Source organism: Sinocyclocheilus anshuiensis, unplaced genomic scaffold, assembly GCF_001515605.1.
Source record: "Sinocyclocheilus anshuiensis isolate Anshui unplaced genomic scaffold, SAMN03320099.WGS_v1.1 scaffold2089, whole genome shotgun sequence".
In the NCBI taxonomy this organism is placed as follows: Eukaryota; Metazoa; Chordata; class Actinopteri; order Cypriniformes; family Cyprinidae; genus Sinocyclocheilus; species Sinocyclocheilus anshuiensis.
This window is the reverse complement of record NW_015549564.1, coordinates 277,370-297,996: the sequence shown is the minus strand read 5'-3', so window position 1 is coordinate 297,996 and position 20,627 is coordinate 277,370. Positions and strand designations below refer to the sequence as shown.

At 41.9% G+C, this 20,627-nt stretch overlaps 1 pseudogene; it reads right to left on the bottom strand.

The window, feature by feature from the left end:
* LOC107657221 (centrosomal protein of 128 kDa-like) overlaps positions 1–20,627 on the bottom strand; it is a 55,115-nt pseudogene that overhangs the window by 30,041 nt on the left and 4,447 nt on the right.

Here is a 20,627-nt window from a genome sequence, read left to right as displayed (position 1 = left end):
GGATATTCAGCAGATCTGCAGCCTGAAGGAAACATCAGATTCTTAGTTCAAACACACCTTTGTAAAAAGGTGCAAATGATACCTAATGTATCAATGAATAATACTAAGTTTGATACTTGCATGTCTTGTCTGTCTGAAAGAGAGGCTTGATGCAATCTGAAGGCTCAAGTTGATCTTTGCTGAAGTTGGTTGATGGAAAAGAACCAGTTTGAGTCAGATGATCTTCGTGAATGGAAAGTCAAGGCCCGAGGCCTGGCACAAACTTTTTTTTAATTTGTCCTTAGGAGCGTTGTAGCTCACATCTTCTCAGAAACTAACAGAACCACAGACTGGAGACGGGTCACTGATGTGAGGCCTTTAAGTCGGGGTTGCCATGGTGACCAGTGGCCTGTGGTCGTTCGCAGACATCCTGGCACCCAGCTTGTTTATTGGGTGAGGGGTCTGTGATTATTTGTTAATCTAATGAATAACTGATTTGTTAAATCAAATTTAAAAAAATGGTGTGTCTGATTGGTCCAGACGCTACACCGGGCCCACTCATCGTTTTAATCATACGCTAGATTTAATTATATCGCATGGAATTGATCTTACTGATATAGTTTAAATCTAGATTAAAGACACATCTCTTTGGCCAAGCATTCAAATAATGCATCTCATAATCTTGTACTGCAGTTATATCTGATCAAATGCACATTATAATTATTTAGCTTGGGTTAAACAAATACATTTTGCTTGGTTGGAACATCAGCTACGCTAATTATTGATGCTAATAATTGGGATTGACATCCCGTGGTAACTAGGATTTACACAAGCTTCAGTCTGGATCCAGAACACCTGACAAGAGATGATGCCAACCCTGCAACAACATACAGAACTACCAAATTTTGCTACAAGTTTGATTGCATCATATAATAATTGCTGTTAATAGTGTTCATCGTCTGTTTGATTACGTCTTTAATTGATTACGTCTTTAATTGATTTTTCCGTACATTTCTGCCATATGTACATTAACTGACAGTCACCACTGATAAGCTACCACTAAATATTGTAGAAACTTAATTTGCTGTAAAGTTGGTTTGCAACGATTTGTATCGTGAAAAGCGCTATACAAATAAACTTGAATTGAATTGAATTGAATTAATCGGTAAAGTCATTGTGTCACTGCAGCTGTCGTTAGAAGTCCCAGTTGCTATAGAAACAGTTAGCGCACTGCACTGGCTGGTCTAGCCTGAAAAATAAGCTTTTATTAATGCTATTTGAGCAAAGGAAACAACATTTATGAGACAGTTGTTGCCAGATTTCAGTAGTGATTTCAAATATGAAATTTAATCTTAAATTTGGCGAACAGTTTTGGAGAATTTGATGTTTCCCCATTCAAAGAGATGGGAGCTGCACTTGCATGCCCGAGAGGCGTTTCAAAGATGGCCACCGAGTGACATGCCTTAAAGGGAGGTTATTGAGCAGAGGTGTTCTAGTATTTTTAGAAAGTGTCTGTCCTTCACAAGGTGGACGAAAAAAAATAGCTGAAAAACCCATTGACAGGGATGCACTTAAGTTTTTCAGTCTGGTTCTCATGAGAGTACCTGGAAATTTGGTTTGTGCTCATACTGTGACTAGTGTGACCCATTAAATATAACTATAAAAAAATTAAAAAGTAATAATATTATTGCAATTTTTTTTAAATTTTTTTTTTTTACAAAATAAAATAAAATAAACAAAATGTGATGATAAAATAGATAAAAGTGGTTATTAAATAAAAATACAGTTATTTTATAGCACACTTAAAAATACAATGCTAATATTTACATTTTCTTTTATTTCTTTTTTCCTTTTTTTTCTTTATTAATTTTGATAATTTTCAAACCTAAAACCATCAAGCTTTTATTTTGGTAGGTTGCCGGCAAGTAAGTAGAACATCTGCTGTCGAATGAAACGCGGCAGTAAATGAAATGTTATAGTTTTGCTCCGAAACCAGCAGTGCATAGCCTAGATTTACGTTATCAGTTAGAATGGAAATTTTGTACAGTATTACAGTTAGTCAATCTAAAATGGTGACTGTGCATTAACAGCTGTCAGCCAGGTCAGTATGCAAATGAATGGTCGTAACTAATTTACCCAGCACATGTTTTATTTCGGTCGCACATGCGCACCTGTGCACCACTTATGTGCATCCCTGGCCTTTGACTTACCACAAAAGGGTCACAGGGATCATGAATAAGGTATCTGAATAGACTTAGAGGTGGGCTCTTTTCACTTGAGGCAGCAACCAACTAAACCAAGCAACCACCTAGCTGTACCAGAATATCATATGGCGCTTTTCCACTGTGTGGTACGACTCAGCTCTGTTCACTTTACTCGGCTCGCTCGGTTTGCTTTTCAAATGCAGTTTAGTACCGCTTAGGCATGGGACGATAAGGTATTCAACGGTTTCAAGGTATACCGCGGTTTGGAAAAGTCACGGTTTCAAAACCACAAAAATTTTCCGTTATACCGTTCCTGCGGTATGTGTAGTTTTTTTACGTGTCGTCAAAGACGGAAAGTGCAGGACTCCCTCAGTTGTGTGCAGCGAAGAGCGTAACGAGTCACACGACCCCACCCCCTGCTGGTGTGAGGCTGTGAGCAGTCAGTGAGAGTCACCTGTGTGTGGGATGGCCGAAGGAGGTAAATCCCTGGAATGTTTTCCCCCGTCGAAAAAGATGAAGTCTGCCGTATGGGAATTTTTCGGGTAATGTAGACTAACCATGTTCCGTACACAACGATGTTCCGTACAGATGAAGTTTTAGCGATCGCTAAATAAATACTTCCAGGTCGTACATAAACTATATATCTGTGTCATCTTCATTTCTCCCTCTTTCACCCCCGATCAAGACAGAGACCCACCCACCGTTTGTTTCAGTGTTGAAATAAATACTATTTGGCTTGCTACCGAGACCGATAACATGGCTAATTAACTAGCTAACGTCAACTAGTTTCCTCCCTCACGTTACTTCACAGAGTGAGGAATAGCAGTATAAAGTACGTACTGTACATTTCTGCGATTTAGTACAATAATTAAATTTAGCTGGTATCACGTTTATACTTTTAAGCCTCTTGCCAATGGGGGCTTTCACACCGCGTAGTTCTAGGAACTTAGTTGCTGCTGGCAGCGGCCGACAGCGATGTCTTTTTATAATGGAGATGGAGATGTAAACGCACGATTTACACGATTGCAAGAGCAAAAAGTTGGGCTAAGAGACTAATTTTTTTTATGACAACTTGCAGTGCTACATATCATTGAAGCTGAGAAAAGAACACAACACTGCAGACAACAGGTAAATGCCGTTATCGCTGTTTTCCATGTTCGTGGAGTAAATATGTTTACATGGCTTTTTAAAAATGCCGGGTGGCCGGTGTTTCACGTGCGTTTGGCCAATCAGCATACACTTACGTCACTGATAGTTCCTATAGAACTGTTTTAGACCCTGCTCTGAAGTAGGAGCTAATTTAGTTCCTCCAAACGGAGTTCCTAGAACTAAAACCGTTCCGATAACCGGTTTCAAGGTATACCGCGGTTTGGAAAAGTCACGGTTTCAAAACCACTAAAAATTTCCGTTATACCGTTCCTGCGGTATGTGCAGTTTTTTTACGTGTCGTCAAAGACGGAAAGTGCAGGACTCCCTCAGTTGTGTGCAGCGAAGAGCGTAACGAGTCACATTACCCCTCTCCCGCCGGTTGGTGCGAGTGGTCAGAGTCACCTGTGTGTAGGATGGCCGAAGGAGATGAATCCCTGGAACTTTTTCCCCCGTCGAAAAAGACGAAGTCTGTCGTATGGAAATTTTTCGGGTAATGTAGACTAACCATGTTCCGTACACAACGATGTTCCGTACAGATGAAGTTTTAGCGATCGCTAAATAAATACTTCCAGGTCGTACATAAACTATATATCTGTGTCATCTTCATTTCTCCCTCTTTCACCCCCGATCAAGACAGAGACCCACCCACCGTTTGTTTCAGTGTTGAAATAAATACTATTTGGCTTGCTACCGAGACAGATAACATGGCTAATTAACTAGCTAACGTCAACTAGTTTCCTCCCTCACGTTACTTCACAGAGTGAGGAATAGCAGTATAAAGTACGTACTGTACATTTCTGCGATTTAGTACAATAATTAAATTTAGCTGGTATCACGTTTATACTTTTAAGCCTCTTGCCAATGGGGGCTTTCACACCGCGTAGTTCTAGGAACTTAGTTGCTGCTGGCTAGTTCCTAGAGAACCAATTTCTCCCTCGGGCCGTTTTCCTGGTTGCATTCGCACCAGCAGCAGGAACTCTGAAGCGGCCGACAGCGATGTCTTTTTATAATGGAGATGGAGATGTAAACGCACGATTTACACGATTGCAAGAGCAAAAAGTTGGGCTAAGAGACTAATTTTTTTTATGACAACTTGCAGTGCTACATATCATTGAAGCTGAGAAAAGAACACAACACTGCAGACAACAGGTAAATGCCGTTATCGCTGTTTTCCATGTTCGTGGAGTAAATATGTTTACATGGCTTTTTAAAAATGCCAGATGGCCAGTGTTTCGCGTGCATTTGGCCAATCAGCATACACTTACGTCACTGATCTGAGCTGACCCTGCTCTGAAGTAGGTTCTAAAACCGTTCCTAGTTCCTGCGGTGCGAACACGCCAAAAAGTGGGTAGTTCCACAATTAGTTCAGGTACTATGAAAAGGTTCCCACGGTGCGAAAGGCCCTATTGTTTACATCTGTTCAAAATCACGCATTTAAAAAAACAAAAAACAAACTTTGCCACTGTTTGAGTGTTGTACGGAGAGACTGTGTGTGTGTGTGTGTGTGTGTGTGTGTGTGTGAGACACTCGCGCTCTCTCTTTCCTTATGTGTGTATGTGCACACATCCTCGTACCTCACCGCTCCAAACCATAGCTCCAAACTTAATCCGGGAAAGGTGAACATTCCTGCATCATAACTTGGACTGAAAGATGAATGTGTAGAAAGCGAGCATGTCTCCAAAAACCTTGTTGAGCTGCAGGTTTAATGACGGCATTTTTTATTTATTTATTTATTTTTTACAGAAATTATTATTATTTAGCCTGACATATTTACTGTTCCAAAATGTTCTATATGTTTCTTAAAAATAAAATATGTGTTCAGTGGAAAAAATTGTTGTTGTTTTTTACTTTTTTTTAGCTGTAATCGCAATACCGTGAAACCGTGATATTTTTATCTAAGGTTATCATACCATCAGAATCTCATACCAGCCCATGCCTAGTACCGCTTCAAAGTGGGTGGGATTATAGACTGATCGTAATAGTTGCACTGCCAGCTCGTCTACTGACTATGATACAGCTATTTATTTTTAAAAAGTTGCATGTGATGGTCGTTTAAAGCAAGTCTTTAAAAAAAAGTTGTGCGAACAAATGATACTCTGGTGGCTGTTGCTAACTATTTAAATCTAGTGGGTTTGGTGTATCATGTCCCAAATCCAGTGACGCTGGTAGTGATGATTTTCTCTGACCAATCAGTGATCTGCAGTCATCACGCATCACATTTTAGTATCGGAACGGCTCACTTGGAACCTCAGCCAAGGTGGTACTAAAAAGGTATGGCAAAAAACTAATTTTGGATCACACCCACGTGTTGTTAAGTCTCACCTGTTTATCTTTATTAGTGTCGTTTCTGCTCTTATCCTTTAGTTCCTGTAGTTCTCGCTCCAGGTTCTTGCACTTAGTCTTCCACTGTCGGACTGCTTCCTGAGCTTTAGAGCGTTGCTCCTCTCTCCTTCTCTTGCTCTCGATCAGCTGAGCCTCCAGACGGCCACATTCTGACACATTTTCCTCTGAACGAGACTGGATCTCCTTCAGTTGGGCCAACATCTTCAACTGCTGCTGTTCACGTCGCTCCAGATCTGCAGAAAGAGCCTAGAGAGATGAAGGAAATTATGAATAAAAGACAGAATGAACAAAGCAATAACAAAAAACAAACAAACAAAAAAAAGAATGAAGGAAAGACAGAATGGAAAAATGGATGAAAGAAAATAAAGAAAAGGCGAAAAGATAAAATAGTGATCAAAGCAGTCATCTGAAATTTTTGAATGCTAAATGGATAAATTATCTTGTACAAAAAAAAATGTATTACAATATTTTGTGTTATTTAATAAGAAACATATTTTTCCATCCAAAGCGGCGTTAATTTATTTATATATGCTTCAACACTAACTGCGGTTACTGAAACCACGCTTCTTTCTTTGTGTGCACATTTGGGCGGCATTATGCAAATATTTCCACATAGTGAGGTAGATATGTGGGGGCGTGTTAGAACGAGCCGTTTTAGGGGGGCGTGGCAGAGTCTTAACTTTGATAAAGTATATCTCTTTGGTTTTGAGACTTTAGTCTTTGCAACTTCAGGGATCTTATCTATGCACAATCAGCTTGTAACACTCCAAAGAGAAAGGAAAACTTAAAATCGCATCATATGACCCCTTTAATGAAACCATTTTGAAAACTGAAAGCTTACTAGAGATGACATCAAACCTGTTGAGCACTTGCACAAAACAATATCAAACACACAAACCTCAACCCGGAAAGCAAGCTGAGTTTTCTCTCTCTCTTTTCGTTCTACGCATTTTTTCAGGTCTTCCACCTCACTAGAAACACTGATTCTACCCAGCTGCACCCGCAGGTCTTCAATCTCTCTCTCCAGCTCTGTGTGTCCTGGGGGAAACACACATACACATAGTGGTTAAACAGTATACAATTCACAAAACACTTGAAACTCACTCAACATATGTTACCGCTGTCAAGGCCTGTAACTCCTCTCTCCTGCTGTCTCCTTGCACTTCTCTGCTGAGACAGGAGTAAAGACAACTCCCTTTGCAAATCTAAACGCTCCTTCTCCATCCTCAGAAGCTGTGAACGCATGTCATCCATCTGCAGGCCAACAGCAGAGACCCACACATTAAAACAATGAAAACTCATTTACTCCTCCCTCTTGTTCCAAACCTATATAAATCTCTTCAATCGAAGTCAAAACATTTTTAAGAATTGTGCTGTCCACTCTCTTCCATGTAATTATTGCCCATGAGGCCATTCATTCCATATCCTGAGATTAATAATGAATCAGGTCAAGCTTCTAAAAGGCATAAAAACTTTTTTTTTAAAAGCCACAGCCCTAATTTCAAGCACATAAAGGACGCAAAAGCATGTTTTATAAATATAGTCTATGCTACTAGTGCACTACATTCCAAGTCTTTGATTCCATGATTCCAAATCGAAGATGAAAACTTTAGGTTTAGATAACATAAAGGTGGCTGATTACATCTCTGCATCAGTCAGTGCTGTAGAAAAACATAAATCAGTGGAAAAAGGGAAGAGATCACCTTCTGAAGAAGGGTGTCTCGTCCACCTTCTGATTGATGCAGCTGCTTTCTGAGTCTCTCCAACTCCTGCTGCATCTGTTGAGGATTTCACAGTGACACAATTCTCACTTTACGACTATGGGCATAAAGTCTGTTCTAATTTCCATCTTATTTTGATGAGAGAAATAACCCACTTAAGGAGTCGTCTCACCACACTCAAAACAACTCGATTTTGGTTTTGGTCACATCTATCAACTGGATTTGTTGAAATCTTGGCCTTTTCTCTCCAGACCTTGCCTGAAATTTCTCTCCAGACCATTTTGGCAGCTAATCAAAATAGAAATAAGAGTACCATGCATATGTATGCGCCTAAGCAACAGACTGACTTAGTTCACCAAGTAAATATGTGTGATGTATACAGTATATGTTCAGGGCTTGCCACAGCAAGACGATGTAGCTTTAATGAGAAAAAAAAGTGTTATATTTAATAAACACAGACTCTTTTGCTTCTTTATTTTACTTAAGCATAGGAAATCCCATTAAAAGCTCATTGGTTATTGTCACCAATGTCTGCCTCCAATAGCATCACTCATATTGGAAGTTGTGTTTGAGTCTGCAAAACCATGGCAACCATGGTTCCCTAAGAAGGAGAACAGCCTATGACGCCTATGACGTCATTACCCTGCGCGATCACAGTATAAAAGGGGATAACACGTCATCCGCTTCTTCGTCTGAAGCTTGCGTCCGAAGCATGGCAAGGAAACTAGAGGACGCAGTGTCTCGTTCCCTTCTCAGGGAACCATGGTTACATACGTAACTTGAGACGTTCCCTTTCGAGGGAACTTCAACCTGCGTCCTCTAGGGGTCGCTATGGGGAATGGTATACCCACGCCACCATGCTGAGGGGAGTGCATGCCAGAAACCATGGCGAACACTAAGTACCAACTCTACCATAGCCATGGGAGTTGCCCCTAGGACGCCTTAACGGCTGTCAGTGACATTATCCCCTCCGGCCAAGGGCCTGAGCTGCATACCCTAAACAACTTACCTGATAGTGGCTGGGCTGGGAAGCCCAAGCCTAGGGCAGAGCTCAAAGGCTTGGAATCAGAAGAAAGAGATTCCTTTGAGGGGATACGGCCAGGTGTCTTAAAACCAGACCCTGGCCTGTCACCCAGGGGGCTACTGCCGGCTCTGAATGAGCTCGCTCAAAGAACTGACTCGACAGATCTTTGGTAGCAACACCCTGCTCAGAAATGTACCAACAGGGATACATAGGTTGAGTGGAGCCCAAGGTGAAAACCGGGGCCTAACCAACTCTGAGAAAGGAAACGAGGCTGACAGCACATAACCTTACCATACAGGATTTTAGAAAGTGAGCAGAATGCCTAGCGTGCAGACTTACCACAATGTGGATTTTAGAAAGTGCACAGAAGCTCAGCGTGTGCAGTTACCATAGCATCTCAAACTGGGAGCAGCGTGCTCATAGGTGACCCTCTAAGGTGAGGGGAGCACTGCTAAACTCACCAAAAAAGAGAGCAGCCTAACAGGGAGGCAGAGAGAGGCCTAACAGCCTGAGGCTGCTGCTCAATTGAGCTCCAAAAGTGTAGGACCTGCTTTTCCATGAGAGGAGGCCTCAGATGCTCAATTGGGAGCAGCATGCTCAAAGGTAACCCTCTAAGGTGAGGGGAGCACTGCTAGGCTCTACCAAATAGGGGCAACTAATCAGGGAGGCAAAAAGCGGCCAAACTACCTGATGTCGCTGTCACAGAGCTCAAAGAGCAGAGGGCTCGACCCTTAGCTAAGGGAGAGGAACCCAGCTCGACTGAAGCTATCAATAGCCCAGGGGCAAAGTACCTAACTCTCAAGTAGAGAGAAGAACTCACATAACCTGCCCAGGACTGGCGAGCTCATAAAAGACCCTCCCGCAGTGGGGGGAGCACAGCCATGTCCGGGGAGCAGATTGACCGCAACTGGAACATCAGGAATGGGATCCAGCTTAAAAGGGGATCGCACATTTCAACAGGGAACCAAAGGGTCCCAGCATAGCGGCAACTGACCAAGAAGGCAACAGGACGGGCCTAACAACTCAGTATGATTGCATGAGTACAGAGTTCTCGGGAGCAGCATTCTCGGCTCTCAAGCTGAGTCGGGCCCTCAAAGCACAAACTGGGAGCAACAGGCTCATAGCTAACCCTCACATTGCGGGGAGCATTTTCAGCTTGACCAGATAGCAGCGCTAGATTAGAAGGGCAGTCTAGCAGGGCCCAAAGAGAGACCATCAACTGATGCAGCTGAACACAGTCTCGTGCTCTCTATCTCAATAGAGAGCATGGGTCCCGTTTAACCAGACCCGAAGAGAACCTGAGAAACATTATCCCATTCATGCATGAAGAGCTACTGCTCACTCATACCTCAGGGAATGCAGCGTACTCAAGCCCACTCCGCAAAGGGCCGATTCACCAGTTCAACCAAAAGGGCAGTGTGACAGGGAGGCCCCTGCCTGACCGTCTATCAAACTGCAGATTGGAACAAAAGAGTATTAAGCCCCTCAACGCCTCAGGGAGAGGAGCCCTAGCTCAGAGAACATGCATCATGGTTGAGAGTAGGGCTGCACGATAAATCACATGCGATATTTAATGCGCATCTTGTCAGAAAGCCGGTTCTGTAATAAGCGGTAAATCTCCATCACCTGCGGGCTTTCACATTGAACAGCATTAACTACACAGAGCCGTTGTTCACTGACGAGCTGCGCAAAAAATCGTGCGAATATGAACGTGGTTTTGCGCAACTCGTCAGTGAACAATGGCTCTGTGTAGTTAATGCTGCTCAATGTGAAAGCCCGCAGGTGATGGAGATTTACCGCTGATTACAGAACCGGCTTTACTGACAAGATGCGCATTAAATATCGCATGCGATTTATCGTGCAGCCCTAGTTGAGAGGATGACTCAAATCTCAGGAGACCCCTCGGGGCGAGACATGAGTAGCGCGTCCTGGCCGGGGCAGCTTCTTGAAGCAAACTCCCAGCCAGGACATCAGGGAGCACATCACGAAGCATTATACTCCGAAAAATGCTCACCCGTATGGAGGACCCGCGGGTCCTGAAGTTGAATTGAATTGAATTGAATTTGAATTTATTTCCATTTGCACAGGTACAGTGTAGTACAGGTACACTGGAGTTCTTGCGTGTTTCACAGAGTCAAGCTTTCAAAAAAAATTTCAAAAGAATGTCTGTGTACACCTCTGCCAACTGTTCTGCACAAGCTTTTAGGACTCTCGGTGCCACACGATCTGGCCCTATGGCCTTGCGTGGGTTCACTTTCCTCAAAGCTCTAACAACCTGTGCGCGTGTTACCTGGAGTGCACTCTCCACTGGGTTGTGGGGGGCTTTTAAGACCGCATCTTTATTGTGTTGGTCAAATCTGGTGAAGAAACTATTAAGGTTATCCATGAAGGAGGCGTCTGGAATCGCCATTCTGATTGGATCTTTCCTGTAGTTAGTAGTTGACTGGATTCCCTGCCACATTCTTTTTGTGTTATTTTCCCTGTAGCAGCTCTCAAGTCTCTGGGTGTATGCCCTCTTGGCGGCCTTGATGGATTTTTGGAGCTCATATCGGGCATGCTTGTACTCCATAACATCTCCTGACTTGAAAGCTATGCTCCGGTTCCTGATTTTAATACACACATCTGCATTGAACCACGGCTTCTGATTGGGAAACACTCGAATAGTTCTTGAGGGGATACAGATAGAAGTACACCAGCCTATATAGCTGCTAACAGTGTCTGTATATTCATGTGTATCATCTGTAGCTTCCTTAAAAATGTTCATATCTGTGGCCTCCAAACAGCCCTGCAGTTCCACTAGTTATCAGTCCACATCTTCACAGTCTTAACTGTGTCTGGGTCTGCTTTGAGCTTTCTGATGTAAGTGGGCTGTAGCAGAATAGCAAGGTGGTCACATTTCCCAAAATGTGGCTTGGAGACAGCAGTATAAGCACTTCCAATGTTACTGTAACATTTATCCAAAATTCTATTTCCCCTTGTGGGGAAATTCACAAACTGGTGAAATTTTGGATTGCTTTTCTGGAGATCACAATAGTTGAAGTCTCCTGTAATGATAATGGCAGCATCTGGGTATGAGTTCTCATGTCTGCTAATCATGTCATGCAGTTCTTTAAGTGTGTTATCCTCGTTAGCCGAGGGGGGAATATACACTGTACTTAATACAACGCACTGCAGTTCTCTAGGCAAATAAAATGGTCTGCACCTCAAGGTAACATACTCCACGTCTTCAGAACATAACTGTGATATTACCGTGTTGTCAGTGCTCCAGGATTGTTTGACTAGGATAGCTATTCCTCCTCCGCGTTTTTTACCACATTCTGTAGCACTCCGATCAGCTCTGTAAACAGTGTAGCCCGCTGGTGTTATAGCTTCGTCCGGAAGGTGGCTGAATCTCCATTCCCTTCCTCCTCGCCTGCCATGCTTCCGTATCGGCCTCCGGGTGCTAGGACATCCCCCTGCTGCGACCTGGCCTTGCGTCACTCCAGCGTGGAGATGTAACTCCGGGAAGGAGTCGAGAATGCTTATGTCAAAAAATCCCATATGACTCAATTCTCCTAGTTGTAATAGGGTCCTTCGATCATACTTAACATGAGCTCTCACATACCGCACTTGAAAGGAAAATAACAACACTAACAAAACAAAAACAAGGTGAAGCTTGATTCGGAGAGCTACACAGTGTCGCACACGGGGGATCGCCATTTTCTTTGCAGCGTTATACTGCAGACCTGATCGGCTAAAAAGGCTCTCGCAAAGGCCCCGTGACTTGGCTGCGTGGTCCAGAAAGCATGAAGCCGATGATGCAGGGCTATCATCCAGCCTGGATCCAGTACCAACGGGTGAGCTACCATCACCATGATCAATCAACAGCGAGAGGTTCTGACTATAGCAGGGGAGGTGCTCGCAGAGATCCTAACCCTAAAACACAGTCAGAAAACAGAAACAGGTCCAAGTAGTGCTGCAGAGAAACTAGTTAGTGAATTCACATAAACTAGCAATAGATAGATTGAAAGGAAAATAACAACACTAACAAAACAAAAACAAGGTGAAGCTTGATTCGGAGAGCTACACAGTGTCGCACACGGGGGAGCGCCATTTTCTTTGCAGCGTTATACTGCAGACCTGATCGGCTAAAAAGGCCTCGAGGGATCTATGGAACAGTGGCTGGAAACAAGCTCTTGAACAAATGGGCCCTGTTAGTACTAATACTCACAGGCCTGCGGTGTCTCAGGTTGTAGCCCATATCCACCCATTTAAACAGCTCATGAGCTGGGTGATGTTTATCCTTGAGAATGCTCTGTGCTTTCTGTCTGCAGCGTTGAGTATATAGAGAGTCCATAGAAGGGAGGTTAGAGCCAATAACCCTCTCTGCAATTTTTATGACCCATTGCAATGATTTCCTCTCAGCCAGGGTAGTATTGCCGTACCACAGGTGCTCGCAGAGATCCTAACCCTAAAACACAGTCAGAAAACAGAAACAGGTCCAAGTAGTGCTGCAGAGAAACTAGTTAGTGAATTCACATAAACTAGCAATAGATAGATGAAATGGATCGTACTCACCAAACACGGCTCCCACGCATGACTCAAGCTCACAGGCATCATCTGAAGGCGAAGCCCGAAGAGCCCTTCTGCTTAGTGGCACGGAGAGCAAGATCTGTGGTGCGACGAAACTCAGCCACCTCATCAGGGAATAGACCCTGGCCTTTATCGAAGTCTTCCAGCAGATCAGCCTGATACGCCTGAAGCACCGCCATGGTGCCGCTGTAAAAGCCTAAAAACTTATAGCTAACAGTCCTCTCCACCTCAGTCCCCTTGATGATGAGAGGCTGCAGAGGGGGTGCTCTTCTCCTGAAATCCATGATGAGTTCCTTGGTTTTGTCTATGTTAAGAACCAGGTCGTTGTTCTCTCCATAGACAATAATCTTATGAACCAAATCCCTGTATGATGATTCATCCTCCCCTTTAATAAGGCCAAGGATGGTTGTGTCATCCGCATACTTGATAATAATATTATTGTCCTGGGTGGAGTTACAGTCATATGTATACAATGAGAAGAGTTTGGGACTGAGGCTACAGCCCTGTGGGGTTCCAGTGCTCACTGTGAGCTCACCGGAGACCTTCTTTCCTATCCTCACCACCTGTGGTCTGTCTGTTAGAAAATCCAGTATCCAGTTACAAATGGATGTCGGCACTCCTAGGTCTACCAGCTTAGATGTCAGCTTCATCGGCCTGATTGTATTAAAAGCAGAGCTATAGTTCAGAAACAGTAGCCGTGCATATGTATTGTGAGTGTCCAAGTGCTGCAGAACATAATGAAGTGCCAGTGCCACTGCATTATCCACTGATCTGTTGGAGCGGTAGGCAAACTGAAAGGGGTCCACTGTGTCTGGAACCACTGAATTTATGTGTTGCAGGACCAGCTTCTCCAGACACTTCATGGCAACCGAAGTGAGTGCCACAGGTCTGAAATCATTCATTATAGTTACATTTGTTTGTTTCGGAAGCAGCACTATAATTGAGGACTTAAAAATATGTGGAACTGTTTCTTGTGAGAGAGAGGTGTTAAAAATGTCTGTGTACACCTCTGCCAACTGTTCTGCACAAGCTTTTAGGACTCTCGGTGCCACACGATCTGGCCCTATGGCCTTGCGTGGGTTCACTTTCCTCAAAGCTCTAACAACCTGTGTGCGTTACCAGGAGTGCGCTCTCCGATAACACTGATAAATGTAAATTTGAGCAAATATCAAAATGAATACAGAAATTAATACTGTACATTTGAATGTCATGATAACTAAACCCAACCATGGTATGCAACGAGGCTGCAGCCTGACCTGCTGCCGCGTATGCCCTGCCATTCAAACGAGATGTATCCTGAAGGGGTTTGGACGGCAGGGAGAGAGCCTTAAGAGAAGATGTCTCCCCCATAGAGAGATAGCACAGGGGGCATCTTTTCATAACTATTCTCACGCATCCCCTCGAGGGATCTATGGATGCGGGACGAGAATGGATTTTTCCAAGCCTTCTCAATCTCCACATGAAGATCGGGAAAGAATGGAAGGCTCACCTGAGCTGGAGGGCTATAGCCAGAAAGGAAACGCTCATCGAGGCAGCCTCGAGGTGTCACCTTCTTGGCTCACTTCCACAGCAAGACAAGCCTCGCAGTGGCGCGATCCATAATCTCAAGAAGCTCAACATACGCAGTGCAGGAAGGGTTTATCAAGCCGGAGTGCAGTATAATGTGGTTATCTGAGAAGGACATGATAAAAATCATCTGTCCAACAACTGCAGACAGAGCCAAAGTATACACTCCTATAAGTGTGAACAAAAGGAAATTACTGACAGGGAGAAATTTCCCATCAGGTCCTTTCCATGTTCTGCCTATCAACCGCGAATCACGGCAATGGGCAGACAATTCTCACCGCAACCGCAACGCGTAGCATGCATTCAGCTCCCACGGGAGCTTAACACGCTCCGCCGACGCGCTAGATTACCTCGGAAATCAAGCGAGAACGGGAACCGCTGCCGTGAATGCATAGCTATTCCCGCGAGAGGCGAACGCACTCAAGCAAACGCTATCTACAAACTCGGGTAAATGGTGAAATACTCACCTCCCCCTCAGTAGTCCCGCGAATGCATCACGATAAGCACAAGCCGTCTCCTCGTGAGAGGAGCGTGTTCAATTCATGCTTATCCCTCACAAAAAATAAGCAATGAATGCAGATAGGCATCCAATTCCCTCGAGAGCTGAACGTGCCTGCTCTTCACCACACACACAGCACGCGAGCCGTGTGAAACTGCAGGTATCAGAGCAAAGACTCTGGCGAGAAAACATGCACTCCTAGTTGTGCTTAGCTTAACGCTAACATAAACAAACGGTCACTGAAGACGAAGAAGAGGATGACGTGTTATCCCGGCGCCCTTTTGTACTGTGTAGAGTAATGACGTCATAGGCTGTCGCCAGCCAATGTTATTGTCGTTTTTAGATGTATATGCTTCAGACACCGGTCACGCTGAAGGCGTTCCCCATAGCGACCCCTAGAGGACGCAGTTCGAAATTCCCTCGAAAGGGAACCATTAATTCTGCAGGGAGTTGAACCAATGGCCTGTTAATGCCCAACCCTGAGAGACATGGCTGCCCACACCAATTCCCTCCGATTCCTCTAGATCTGTGTAAAAGAGGTTTAAGACTAGGGCTGGGTATCGATTCAGATGTCCCGATTCGATTTGATTTCGATTCGCAAGCTCTCGATTTGATTTGATTCTCGATTTCTTGATTACATTCAGTGAATATAGTTTTAATACAAATGCTACTGATATTTCTAAAAAATGAACAGTAAACATCAGTTTACAAATGGTGAATTGATAAAAACAAATTAAGAACCACATGCCTGTATTTTTAAACCTATTCTTTTTTTTGTATAGGGTCCTTTTTTAAAATATAATAGGGCCCTATAAAATGTTCTTAATTTTTCTGGTAATCAGATGAAGGCATAAAACATTCATTTATTTTATCCTAATCAAATGAAAATTAAACCCTTTTATTTTTTGGTAAACAAAGTGCTGCACAACAGAGGGTTACTGTTAAAATTAAAACGAAAACAGATGTGATTATTCCTTTAAAAATAAAGATTTATTCATATTTATTAGCAGTAGTAATATTGAGTCTTAAGACTGCTAAATAGTAATATATTCTGCCAGTTTCTTAACATTAAACTAAACTTTTATTTTGACGGGTTGCCGTGAAGAACTTGAAGCTGCTATGTGTGATATGACGGTAGTTTTCTCAAATGAAACGGTAAAATGCTAATGAAGTGACTCTCAGAGCAGCTGGAGATGACATTCGTGTTCATATCATCATATAGTGAGATGGCAGAAGCTGAAAACGCCGCGAGCTTCATCCGCACTTTAGTATGTGTGTAGTAAACAAAACAGTGCGCCGCGCCATCTGCCATTCATTCATTGCGCCTTATGCGTTATATCAAATGCTTCCGCAGATTTATAGTATTACTATAGCATTTCACCTGAGCATTGCGAATCACGCGTATGGCCATGACAAGCGCTGAATGAATGACAGGCTTTCTGTTGTAACATCGCGCAAGGTAAATAAGGGTGACATCTAGTGGAGAAGACTAATGATAAGATTCACGTTAATCAGATCTAAAGCACACCAAGCAGTGTTCTGCCAAAATCGTGCAGGTTTATTGTTAAACTATGCCACATAAAAGCTAAGAAATTAAGACAGAACTCTACAAAATTATTATTATTATTATTATGTACATTTAGAGCTTGAAAATAATAAAAATGATTGTTTGTTTGTTTTTTTTCTCTAATATGCTTTTTATGTTAAAATACTACTAAACATTCTAAGGTACAGAAATTTCCTTAATTGAAGAATCACCTATCTGCTTCAACACATGCATTTTATCAACAGTACATTACTACGGTCAAGCACTGTTATGGGATCCAAGATGCTACATGCATTAAAGTTGATTTATAAAAAAAAAACAAAAATGTAAACACTCTGGTACAAAATTTAAATGACTGTTTAGGTTCAAACTTACAGAACCCTATTAGATGTAATCACTTTTTACATAATCTGAATACGAGTCACTGAGATTAATAATATATTTATGCCATTTGTGCACGAGTCAATATCAAAGACACACACACCTTGCTTCTCTCATTCTCTGATCTCTGCAGTCTATTTCTGAAGTTCTCATCAGCTTCCGGGGTTTGGGCGTCCTGTCTTCTCAAAGCCTTTGAGGACAAAGAGTATAGCAGACATGGAAAAAAAGATTAGCAGCCTTTCTGTTAACCTACCCTACTCCACTAACTAGCACTACAAAAGATGGATGGATGGATGGATGGATGGATAGCTTTTCTCGATCCCTGGGAGGAAATATAGCACTTGTGCTTTTCTGCCAATACAGTGTGGTTTAACTATAATACATTACTTATTAACTCAATTTGTCTTTTTGTATCAAGCATATGTAATGACATCGGCTGCAGGTTTGCAAATGTATTGGCATTTTCAGCACCACTTGAGGTTTAGTATGTATTTAGGTAAAAATGCACATATACTTGTAAATAAATTTTTGAAGCAAGTATAGCTACAAAGAATATGGGTGTAATGTGCATAAAAAAGTAAAATGTATTCAGTAATAAAAGGCAAATAAAGTTTTTGTTTATTATTGGGCACCTTTTTTGAATATGCAAGCATATAATATGATATAAAATAATATAATATAATACAATACAATGTTTAACATTTCCTAAAAAAAAAATAATAATAATAATAAAAATGTAAGTGGTGGTCTTGTGCAAAACTATATTCTATGTATAAAAAACTTGCACTGATTGATCTTAAAATATATCAATGCCTTTATTTTGTCTCAAGATGGACACCAGTAATGTTTTTTTCTAAGGCATGTTTATAAAAATTACTTAAATGTCCTAATTGAACTATGACCTAATCCTGGCTTAGTCTAAGCCCTGTCTGTGAAACCAGGCCTTTCATTTGTAATGGTAACATATATGGCACATATGTTTTGTGCCACATGCCATTTAATGTGAAAAACCAGCATGTGTGATTCCAGCATGCATATGGAGCACAAAATTAATTTGCTGAATGTGTTTTTGTAAAAAACAGCTGGAATGCTATGTATCAGATATTCATCAGATTCATTTTATCATAGACAGACCACAACTCAAATAATATCACATTAAGTTGACGCCCAGCCACAAACAATGCAACTGATGCCATTGAATCATTGTCTTTATGTTAGGTATGTGTTTTGAGGAAGCCTTCCTTAGTCATTCCTTTGTGAAATGCTGCAGCGACATCATTCACTGCTCTAACAGCGGACTAGATTATATGGGTGTGTAAAAGAGTGGCACAATGTTTTTCTAATCAGCTCTTTGGTGACTAAGTGTTTGTTTCTCTGTCCTGATTTGCTTGTCTTGTTTCTCGTAATTTCGCAACAAATGCATTATTTCTCTAGGCCTAAGGCACACTGCTTTTTCATTAGCAAACTGCAATGGAGAGAAGAGGCAAATTAGGCTCCATTCTTCAGACACCTCTCAGATAAATAGGGCAATTGTTAATGGACGACAAACACAGGCGGATACTGCCCCCTGCTGGTAGGAGCACAGCATGAACTTGCTCTAAAGTTTCTGTCGGATCACTGGTTTTAACAATTTCTCCCTGATAACTCAGTAAGCTGAAATGCAGAGACAAATGACAGTAAAGTGAGTGTTGTGACAAAGATCTATCTTCCAGAGGCCGTATAATTTTTTTAACCTGATTTTCCCTTATTTTTGATGTTAGTGGTAATTTAGTTTTCTAACTTCTAATGACATTGTCTGTATTTTGACACAATGCCTCTGAAATGAGAAACAGTGCTTTACTCCACTATGACATGGGCTTCATAATTACGGTCAGGGTCTATACTGTTTGTAACGGTTCCATCCTTCAAAAAGTATTGTGCCAGGTTCTTTTCTCTGTAAATCAAGGGTGCACACTATTGCTGAAAAACACAATAACTACTTAGCAGTCAGATGTCCTTATACACAAAGGCACAGATCCCTAAACAAGACCATATCTGCAGATGAAACTTTTTTTGTAGAAGCATTTTTTAAATTTGAACTAGCACCTCATGACTACACCACATTATGTACGAGAAACTGCAAAAGACACAGGCGCAAGTGGAATGTACAAAACATGGTGACATTCATTTTTAAGTAAATATAATGGGCGATATATTGCGTCACCAAAAATGATTGAAGTCATGTACATATATTGCGCCATAAGTCGATAATATTGATTATTGCGACAGGCCTAATTCCCACATCTTGCAAAAACTCGCAAAAGTTCTGATCAAGTTCTTGGTTTCATTAAATGGACGTTTTGGACTGTGTAGGGAGTTTTGAGTTATGAAGTTACAGTATGTTTACAAGGTACATCAATCACTTCTAACTCAGAATTTTGAGGAAAATTTGATCTGTAATGGTATGACTCCTTTAAAATATTAGCAAATAAATAACAATGTTGCATTTTTAATGTTTAATGTTCTACCTCCTGCAGTTCACCAGACATGCTTTTTGGCTTCTCTCTGTGATGTCTTTCAGAAAGCACCTGCCGCCCCAAGCGCATCTCATCCTCAATCTCCTGTAGACGTCTCTCCATGCGTAACGAGACCTAAGATACATTACACAACTCAAAACTGACTCAATGTCCTGTACAACAGATCTCCTTAGAAACTGTACTCTACTTACAGCAAGACAAAAGAGAAGTCCTAATTTATGCCCAGCACAACAATTGCATTATGACAGGATGCAAGAAAAGTGGTAGGCAGCAAGCTAACTAAAACTAAACTAAAAGAAATAAAAGTGAACACAACATGCTATGTAACATTAGCAAGACTTACAGGTTCTTCTTTCTGTGAATGCTTTATGTGGCCAGCAGGATTCGCCAATGTCTTCTTGGTTTCTATGTCGGTCCTTTTGAGGGGCAGAAAACACGAAACATAGTGTGTATGTGTGCATTTTCACACAAGGTATTTATTATCAGCGATAAACAAGATGCTTTGATTTGGACCGGTAGAAACATTAAAGTACGTGTTTCTTCTCCTGATCTCTCTATCAATGTCATCACCCATCCGAAGCTGATCACTCTGCAGGTCTCTGAGGGACTGATGCAATGAGTGAATCTGAGAAACACAGGGAATTAGATTTTAATGTAAGTGGTGCTTGCCATAGGGTTGCAATGGAGTTTCTAAATAGTTTTGAGTAGTTGGTAGAACATTATTATGAGGTTGCTCGGGTGCTCTGGTAGGATGCTAAGGCATTGCTAGCTGTGTAATGATGTGGCTGCTAGCCAGACGCTGGAGTATTCACACAAATCACACAATGTGTCAATGATAACCGACCAGTACAAAAGAAACCACAGGGCTATACATACATAGGAGCAAAGCAAGCTTCAAAACTATGAAAAACAGGTGATAATCATGAGTACAGAAACAAATATAGAAACAAATGAGCATTTCAGTTTTTATTACCTTTAAAACCCACCTTGATTAAACATCCCACATTATTACAGGGCTACTTAGCAAATTTAGAAATAATTTACCCTGATAAGTAACCAAGGCAACAGTAGGGCATTATAGCACTTTTTGTTAGCATCATCATTGGGCAGAACATTTACAAAACATA